A 9,855-nucleotide genomic window follows, 5' to 3' on the forward strand; every position below is an offset into this window, starting at 1 on the left:
TTATATTTTTCATAAATATTCAATTACGTTACTTAGATTATCAGATTTATTGGCATATAGTTGGGCAAAATATTTCCCAATAATTGCTTTAATTTCTTAATTGCTTATGGTTTCACCTTTTTCATTTTTAGTATTCACAATTTGGTTTTCTTCTCTCTTTTTAAAATCAGATTAACTAATGGTTCATATATTCATTTATTTATTCATAAAACTAGCTCTTTTCTCATTTATTAGTTCAGTGTTCTTACTTTCAGTTTTTGATTTTTCAATTTCAATTACTTTGATTTTTAGAATTTCCAATTAATTGTTTAATTAGGAATATTTAATTTTTTTCTTTTTCTCAATTTAAAAAAAAAATTCTAAGCCCAATTCACTAATCTGCTCTTTCTCTACATTACAGATATAAGCATTTAGAGACATAAATTCCCCCTTAGCATTACTTTCGTTTGGTTCCATAAATTCTATGTGAAGAGAATCCTTTCCTAGGATCACCTATGGCATCCTGCCTGCTTCCCTGTGTTCCTGGAGCCCATGTTGTAATTAGAATAGATTATTTTACTCTTTCTTTTTCTACCTATTTCTGTTCTTTTATCTATCTAAGTGATTCTAATAAACTTTATTAAATTTTACATCAGTCTCAGAAATTTAATTCTTACAATTCTGATATGTTATCTCCTCCTGATCATTCTCTTTAATGAATTTCTTGATTATTTTTATGATTTGTTCTTTGGCCCTTTTTTTTTTTTTTAAACCCTTGTACTTCGGTGTATTGTCTCATAGGTGGAAGATTGATAAGGGTGGGCAATGGGGGTCAAGTGACTTGCCCAGGGTCACACAGCTGGGAAGTGGCTGAGGCTGGGTTTGAACCTAGACCTCCTGTCTCTAGGCCTGACTCTCACTCCACTGAGCTACCCAGCTGCCCCAGATTATTTGATTTTCAATTAATTTTTAGCCTTCCTTTCTGCTGCCCTGTGCTGAATGTATTTTTTTTTTAAATTACATTTTGGTGTGGAAAGGCTATATTTAATATTTCTACTTTTCCACATTTGGTTGTAATGTTTTTGTGCCCTATTATAAAGTCAATGTTTTGTCAAAGTGCCATGTATTGCTGAGAAAAAAGAATATCTCTTTCTTTTCTCATTCAGTTTTTTCCCAGGGTTCTATAATATGTAAATTTTCTAAAATCTATTTACTTCTTTAACTTCTTATCTATTTTTGGTTGGATTTATCTCTTTCTAAGAGGAGAAAATTGAGGTCCACCACTAGCAATGGTTTACTTTCTATTTCAGTGATTCCCAAAGTGGGCACCACCACCCCCTGGTGGGTACTGCAGCGATCCAGTGGAGAAATAATGGATACAGGTGCATTTGAGGGTGGTGAATAACTATAAGGGGGAGGTGATAGTATAAAAGAAAGAAGAAAGATTTAGAAAAATTGATTTATGTATTCCTCTCATAATGCTTAATTTTTCTTTGAACAACGTACTGGACGTTGGCTCGGTTCTGCATACTCTCTCGCTTCCATTGAGGTATGTGCAATCACACACTGCTACTGTTCATGTGGTGTCACTGAATTGCTGTTCCAAAACACGTGAGCACTACAAGCTTTGCTGTGAGTAACTGCCACTCGTGCCATTGGTTCATCACAAGGCCAAAGCCTGGAACAGCAGAGGTAGTACTGGCTACTGGCACTACTACCAACAGATTTTGGAACAAGCTATGAGTCAGGAGATTTTCCGTAATTATTATGCGGAATATAACTCAAACAAAGGTTAGATTGTTGTGATATTGTGACAAGTTAAAGTTAACTAACAAATAGTGTGACTATAATTGGCGAGTATTATTTATTTATTTTGTAATAATTATTTGTGCTTTACAATTAATAATATCATACTAATTCATTTCATCGATATTTATTTTAGTTTGTTTTTTACAAAAATATTTTTAAAATTACTAAAAAATATTATTAAAAATACCTCCATAAAATTTTATTTTTTCTTTCAACAAATAATAATGGCTCAACCAAAGAAAAAATGTAGACAATATAATATCGAATATTTGAAATATGGCTTTATTGAGTTGCCTGTAAACAATACATTACCAATGTGCCTGATTTGCCAGAAAGTTTTATCAAATGAGACTATGAAGACTTACAGACTATAAAAACATTTGACTCAAATTCATGGTGATAAAAAGATAAGGATTTATCTTATTTTCAAACACTAAAAGAAAAAATTATCAAACAACCAACATTGGCAAAACTTTTCAAGCACAAACATGCAAGAGGGCAATGGCTTGTTTGCTTCTTACAATATTTCATTAATGATTGCCAAATCAGGAAAACCTCATACTATTGGTGAAGAACTAATTATACCGGCTATTAGTGAAGTAATACCTACTGTGCTTCACAAGCCAGCATCTGATATCATCAAGAAAATTTCATTGAGCAATAATACAGTGCAAAGAAGGATTGATGAAATGGCTCAAGATGTTGAAGATTCATTGTGTGGAAATTTAAAAACATCTCGGTTTTCTATTCAACTTGATAAGTCAACTTTGCCAGGAAATGAAGCTTTACTTTTAGCATACGTGCAGTTCACAAAGGAGGAACAAATTTGCTAAGAATTATTATTTGCAAAATATTTGCAAACTGATACTAAAGGAGAGTCAATATTTCATGCATTGGATGAGTTTTTTTAAAGAAAAAGAAATACCTCTGAGTAACATATTATCAGTAGCCACAGATGGTGCTCCAGTGAGAGTAGGGTGCTACGGAGGTTTTCTTGTATATTTAAAAAAGGAGGTGCCATATGCATTCACAGTACACTGTATCATCTATCTTCAGCATCTAGTTGCCAAAAATTGAAGTGCACACCTACATAATACATTACAATATATAATTAAAGCTAACAATACAATCAGAAGCAAATCATTGAATGACTCATTATTTAAACAGCTTTGTATTAAAAATGATGAATAATTTAATCATTTGCTGCTTTATACAAAAGTTCATTGGTTGTCAAAGGATGCCTGTTTAGATGGGTTTTATAAACTGTTTAACTCGGTGCTGGAGTTCTTGTAAGATAAAAATGATGCTTTACGATCCAATTTAATTCAATCCAAAAGTGACATTGTTTACTTGACAGACTTTTTTGAAAAATTTAATGAAAGCAATCTTCAGCTTCAAGGTGATGAAGTGAATTTAATAAAACAAAATCTGTTATTTCTGCATTTGTGACAAAACTTCTTCTTTACAAATGAAACTTTGGAAGAGGGGAATTCAGCCAGTTCCCAAATTTATCAGGAGCAGACAATAAAGATGAAGACATACTTTCTTATTGTGAGCACTTGGATTCTCTCCATTCAGATTTTAATCAACAATTTGATGATATTTTGAAAATGAACATACCTGATTGCATTTTGGATACTTTTTCGAGTGCAAACACTGAAGAATCTCCACAGTTACAAGAAGAACTGATGGAAGTAACTACAAATGTTGAATTGAAATTTAAATTCAAAAGCATCTACCAACAATTCTGGCTGCAAAAGGAGAACCCTATGGCTTATCCTGAAATATGGGCTGTAATTCAAAAGTTTTTCATTGCATTTCCTTCATCATATTTAGTGGAACGTGGATTCAGTGTGGTAACCAATTTATTAACAAAAAAAAGAAACCAATTGCAAATAGTCAATTGTGGTGTTAAGATTACTGCTGATGAAAATAGAGCCGAGGATTTCTAAATTGGTAGCAGCACACCAGGTTCATCCTTTTCATTGAGATGATTTCGAATGTTTTAACTTTTTTTGTATTACATTCTATTCTGCGTTCAATAAATAGTTTCGTAATTTCAAAGTTCAATGTTTTTTATTTATACCTTTCTTTACTATATTTTACAAAAAAGGTAGAAACATTAATACACATATATTTCCTATTAATTGCTATTGAAATTAAAAAAAATTTATTTCCAGGGGGTGCCAAGTAATATTTTTTTCTGCAAAGGGGGAGGTAGGCTGAAAAAGTTTGGGAACCATTGCTCTATTTCCTTCCATAAGTCTTATAACTTTTCCTTTAGAAATTATGCCATTTTGTGCATATGTAGTTAGTATTAGTATTGCTTCATTTCTATGATGCTTTTTATCAAGATGTAATTTCCTTTCTTATCTCATTGAATTAGATCAATTTTTACTTTTGCTTTTGACTGATAGATGTTCCTACTTTTTTTTTTTACTTTAGTTGAAGTGTCATATGTTCTGTTCTAGCCCATTACTTTTAGTCTGTGTATGTCCCCCTGCTTTAAATGCATTTCTTTTAACTAGAATATTGGGGAATTTTGGTCTTTAATTCACTCCAATGCCGATTTCTGTTTTATTGGTGAGTTCATCCAATTCACATTCATAGTTATGATGTAATTGTGTATTTCCTTCCATCTTATTTTCTGCATTTACCCTTCTTTCTCTCTCATTTCAGCCTTTCCCTGTTCACAAATGTTTTGCTTATGAGTATTGTCTCTCCCCAATTCTCCTTTCTATTTTCTACCCCACTCTCTCTCTTATTCCCTTTTCCTTTCTATCTCTAGAATAGGGGAAGGTAAATTTCTATAGCTGGCTGAGTGTGGGTATTATTCCCACTTTGAGCTAATTCTAATGAGAGTAAAGTTCAAATTTATCTGTCAGATTCCCCATCATCTCCTCTAGTATATTCATTCAGGCATCTCTTCATGTGCAGTAATTTACTTTCTTCTATAACTCCTTTTCTCTTATCCCTGGGTGTTCCTCTTTCCTATTCCTTGATTTTTTAGAATATCGACACATCCTATTCAGATTACTTTATACCTGCTTTCTATGTATACTTCTTACTGTTCTAATTATGATAAAGTTCTTAAGTATTTTAAGTAATAATTGTAATGATAAATTGTACAGCCATGTTGAAATCAAGATGATGGACAGTAACCTGCTTGGAATAAAGAATGAACCGAGCCAGGCAGGAGCTGGCAGGTGCCAAGGCAGTTGAGGTTTGGGTGTAAAAGGGAGGATTTGAACTTAGAAGATAGCTTAGATTTGAGGTTGGATTGGTGAGGGAGGATTTGATAAGGTAGGCCTTAGGTGAGCTTATTCAACCAACAATCTTTACCAATCAACTTCATCAGTCCCTGATCCTGAATTAACCATCAAGAAGAAACATCAACACCTTATCAGCAGAATAACTTTGATTTAGGTTGGGCCAGTCTGGCCCATCCAGACTGGAATCTATCAAACCTGATTAACATCAATCCTGAGATCATTATTAACATCATTAGCCTTAGTTAAATAAGGACTTCCTGTCCCCTTCTTCCCAGCCATTCCCTGCTTCCCTTCCCTAATCCTGTTAGCAATAAATCTTTATACTTTAGATCTGGCTTCATCTATAATCCTAGGGCGTTAGTAGATCACATCCTTGGGATATTTAAAGGGAAGAGGTGAATTGTATTATTCAAAGCAGAGTTAATTTGCAGTCAACCAAGTGTTATCCTTTAAGGCCAGATTGTAAGTTAGACAGGGTATCTGTATAATTCTAACTGCACATTCATTGTCTGGATGGCAACTCTGGAATACTGTTATATATCTGGACTTTGAGTCCAGCAGATTCTCCATATTCTAATAACATTTACTGCTGTGGGGGTTCTTTGAGATTCACTATTATAACTTGAGCATCTCACTTAGGATTCACTCCACCTTACTCAGCTCCAGATCCTCATACCATCAGGATTAACATAACAATATTCTAGATATAATTAGAGATATGTTCTATATATTAAGATATCTAGACATAGATAGAGTACTTTAAATATCTTAAGTATTTCAAATATAATAGATATCTTGAGTAACTTAATTATCACCTTCCCAGGATTAAATGTATTTGATTCAACCTTATTGAAACTTTTAAATTTTTATTTTTCTTTCTATCTTTTTATGATTCCTTTGAGTGTTGAATTTTATCATTGACTTTTCTTTTCAGGTCCATCTTTTTTTGCGGGTTGGGTCAGGAGTGTCTAGAAGTCTTCTATTTCATTTTAAATCATTTTTCACGCCTGAAGGATTACACTCAATTTTCTAGGTACATGATTCTTGGTTGTAGGCCCAGATTCTTTGCCTTTCTTAATATCATATAATATGATTTCTTCTCCTTTAATGTAGAAGCTTATGTCTTATGTAATTCTGACCATGGCTTTAAAATGTTTGAATTTTTTCCTTCTAGCTTCTTTTTAATACTTTCTCCTTGGCTTGGGAGCTTTTAAATTTGGTTGTAATTTTCCTAGGATTTTTGGTTTTTAGGATCTCTTTAAGGAGTTAATTGGTAAATTCTTTCAATTTCTCTTTCCCTTTCTTGTTTGAAAATATCAAAACATTTTTGCCTGATGATTTCTTATAATATGCTATCTAGCCCCTTTTTTTACTACAGATTTCAGGTATAATAATTCTTAGATGGTTTTCTATGTCCGATGTTCTTCTACTGAGGTATTTCAGATTTTCTTCAATTTTTTCATTCTTTTGATTTTGTCTTATTATTTCCTGGTAACTTATGGAGTCATTAGTTATTATCACTTTAATCATTTTTGATTTTCGGAGAGTTATTTTCTTCAGTATTTTTTTGTTTTGGCCTTCCTTATATTTTGGCCCACTCTAGTGTGTAGAGAATTGTTTTATCAGCTTTAATTTTTTGCCTCCATTACCATTTGGTTCATTCTAATATTTAGGGAGTTGGGGGGGGGGGTTTCAAGTGAAATTTACCCACAAGATATTGAATCTCTCATTTCTTTTATTAATTGGTTTTTAACTTCTTTTCACATTCTTCCAAGAGGTCTTTTGGGACCTGACATTTCTCACATTCCTTTGATGCCTCATGTGTTCCTTCTTGGCTTCTATTGATCTTTTTTGAGTTTATATTTGTATTTTCTTGTCACTAAAGTAACTCTCTAAAGTTAGTTTTTTCTTTGTCTTTTGCTCATTTTTCTCATTATTGTATTTTCCTCTTTTCATTTATTTATTTATTTATTTGTTTTTGCTTTGGCTTTCTCTTGTGGTTCTGCTCTGCTCAAAGGTAGAAGGAACTGTTCCAAAATTGTAATGTAGCCTTTTCTGGTGATTGGTATAAGCTTGGCTGTCTTTGCGTCCCCCAGTGTGTACTTCAAGAAGGTGGCCAAGCAGGCTTCTTGTGGGAAGATGTGCATCTATTTTTTCCAACTGGATTCTGCTATTGATTCTCCTTGTGTCTTCTGTGTTGGGCTATTCCCTCCTGTGCCAGTTTGTTGCCTCAGGCCACTTTGGCTCTTCCCCCTGCTCTGTTGTTTTATTGCCTTAGGGAAGATAGAAGCATGTAGGTTTACATTGAGCTGCTCTCCCACTGTGCCATCTTATTGCTTCATCCAAATTTAAATGTCTTAGGATTGTTCTCTGTTCTTCCATTTCCTTACCTTGGATTTCATGGAAGAATTGGGCTGAGTCTGAGCCACTCTTGCCCTTTGTTTTGTTCCCTCGGGCCATGTGAAAGTGCTTTGAATTGGTTCACATTCTGCCAGTTATCCCAGTTATAGGCTGGGCTACTCTCATTTCTCACTGTAGTATGATGTAACTCTCTTGCTTTCCTTTGTTTTGTTATTTTCTATTTCTTTGTGTTTGGGTGAGCTGAGCATTCCTTACTTCACCAACTTAACTTTTAGTTGCAACTGCTATCAGCTTTATTTAAAAAATCATTTTCCAAAAGTTTATTTGTTATTGAATTATCTAGCATCCTATTTTCCAGAATTGATTTCTGATATCTTCTCTCTTATATTTTCTTCTCTTCTTTTTAAATCTTTCATTTTCCCCCTCATATTTCTTAATATTTCAAGGAACTGTTGGTTCTCTTTGGTCTATTTTAGTTTTCCACTTCTTGCATAAAGTTTTCTATTTTCTCTTCTAAGTTATTTATTTTCCTCTAATTCTTTCCTCAAACATTTATATACTTGCTTAATTTCTCCGAGTTATATGTCTAGTACTTGTGGAAAATACATTTTTCCTTGAATTCTCTACTTTTATGATTATATTGCTAGAGTTTCAGGAATCTCTGGTGATTGTGACTATTTTACTTAGTCACCTCTCTACCTTTATTTCCTATATTGGATTTTTACTCAAGAGTGAAGCCTTCAAAGGTGGAGTGGTCAGTTCTTCTTAGCCTTGGAACCCTTGAGGTTACAGTCTGAGCTCCACAATTCAAGGGTAGATCCACATAGATTTTTGAGTTTCTAATATTGAATCTTTATATTCCATTATGGAACTTCAAGACAGAATATTTTGAACTTCAAAGCTCTTTGGCCTGTGCTGACCTGGCTTTAGTGCTGGTTAGCACAATTAACTTGGTTGTTTCTCATTGGTCCTGGGGAGTCTGTGGGGGAGATTTTTAAAGATCCTCTTTTTGGTGCTTTCTAAACACCCTGTGCCTTACTCAAGGGAGACAGAGTCTTAAAGGCTATACGTGTCTCATCACTGCTTGCAATGGCATTTACATTTGGAGATGCCCCCTTTCCTATAGCCCCTACACTTCTGTTTTTGTTTTCTGCATAGTTATTGGGAAGAAGAAGCCATTACAATCGTTTCTCATTGAATTTCTTGATCATTATTCAGATTGCTACAATCTTTAATCTATTGCTTGAACAGGAATTATCTTTTAGATGTAAAATCCAATGATTTTTTCTCAGTCCTCATTCTCCTTGATTTCTCTGTTATTTAATGCTCTTCTTCACTCTTCTTTGATATTTTCTTCTCTCTACATTTTTGGAACACCACTCTCTGCTGATTCTTCTAACTAGTTGGCTACCACATCTCTCTTTCTTTTTTTTCTGAATCTTATTCAAGATCATGCCCTTTAGTCACCTTATCCTTTTGGCGTCTGCCCTGGGCCTTTTTCTCTTCTCTCTCTATATGACTTCACTAATCTCATCAGTTCCTAAATCCAAATACTATGTTTATACTAATGATTCTTAAACCTTCCTATCCTATTTCAAATTCTCTCCTGACTCCCAATCTTACATCTCCAATTGCCTTCCACAATCTTGAACTGTTTATCCAATAGGTATATAAATCTAAATCTGTCCAAAATAGTACTCATTATTTGTGCCCTCCCCTCTACCAACCCTCCTTCCCTGTGACCATGAAGGGCAATGTCATCCTTTCAATCCCTCAGGTTTGCAAACTCTGTTTTCTCTTACACTTTTATCAATAAATATATTGTCAAAGTCTGTCTGTCTATTTCACCTTTGCAACATCTATCAAATATTTTTTCCTTTTCTCTGACACTGCTTCCTCTCCAGTACACAACCTAATAACATCATACCTAGGCCACTAAAATAGCCTGGGTGGGTCTGACTGCCTCAGGTGTCTTCCTGTCCTAATCCTTCCTCCATTTGGTCACTAAAATTTAGTCACTTTCCTAAAATGTAGTTCCAATCATATCATCTTTCTACTTGTTAAATTCTGTTGATTCATTATTGATCTGAAAGATCAAATAAAAGTTTCTATTTGACATTCAAATTTTTTTATTTCTTGGCCCCTCCTACTTTCTAGTTTTTTTTATACCTTTCACCCTTCCACTTATTCTTTGACTAAGTAACACTGCCTTCCTGGCTGTTCCATGAATAAGACACTGAATCTTTCCAGTCTTGGAATTTTCTCTGGCTCTTCCCCATGCCTGAAATACTCTCCTTCTTCTGATCTATTTCCCATTCCCTTGGCTTTTGACAATTCCCTTCAAATTTCTATTGCAAACCTTCACCAAATCCTCTTAAATCTAATGCCTTTCTTCTATTAATTATTTCCTAGTTGTCCTGAGAGTTTGTGTGTG

The 9,855-nt window shown here is 33.9% G+C and overlaps 1 pseudogene; it reads left to right on the plus strand.

The window, feature by feature from the left end:
- The first annotated feature begins 2,012 nt into the window (after positions 1 to 2,012).
- LOC123241513 lies at positions 2,013 to 2,865 on the plus strand (annotated as a pseudogene).
- Positions 2,866 to 9,855: the final 6,990 nt, after the last annotated feature.

This window comes from Gracilinanus agilis, chromosome 3 (assembly GCF_016433145.1).
Source record: "Gracilinanus agilis isolate LMUSP501 chromosome 3, AgileGrace, whole genome shotgun sequence".
Taxonomy (NCBI): Eukaryota; Metazoa; Chordata; class Mammalia; order Didelphimorphia; family Didelphidae; genus Gracilinanus; species Gracilinanus agilis.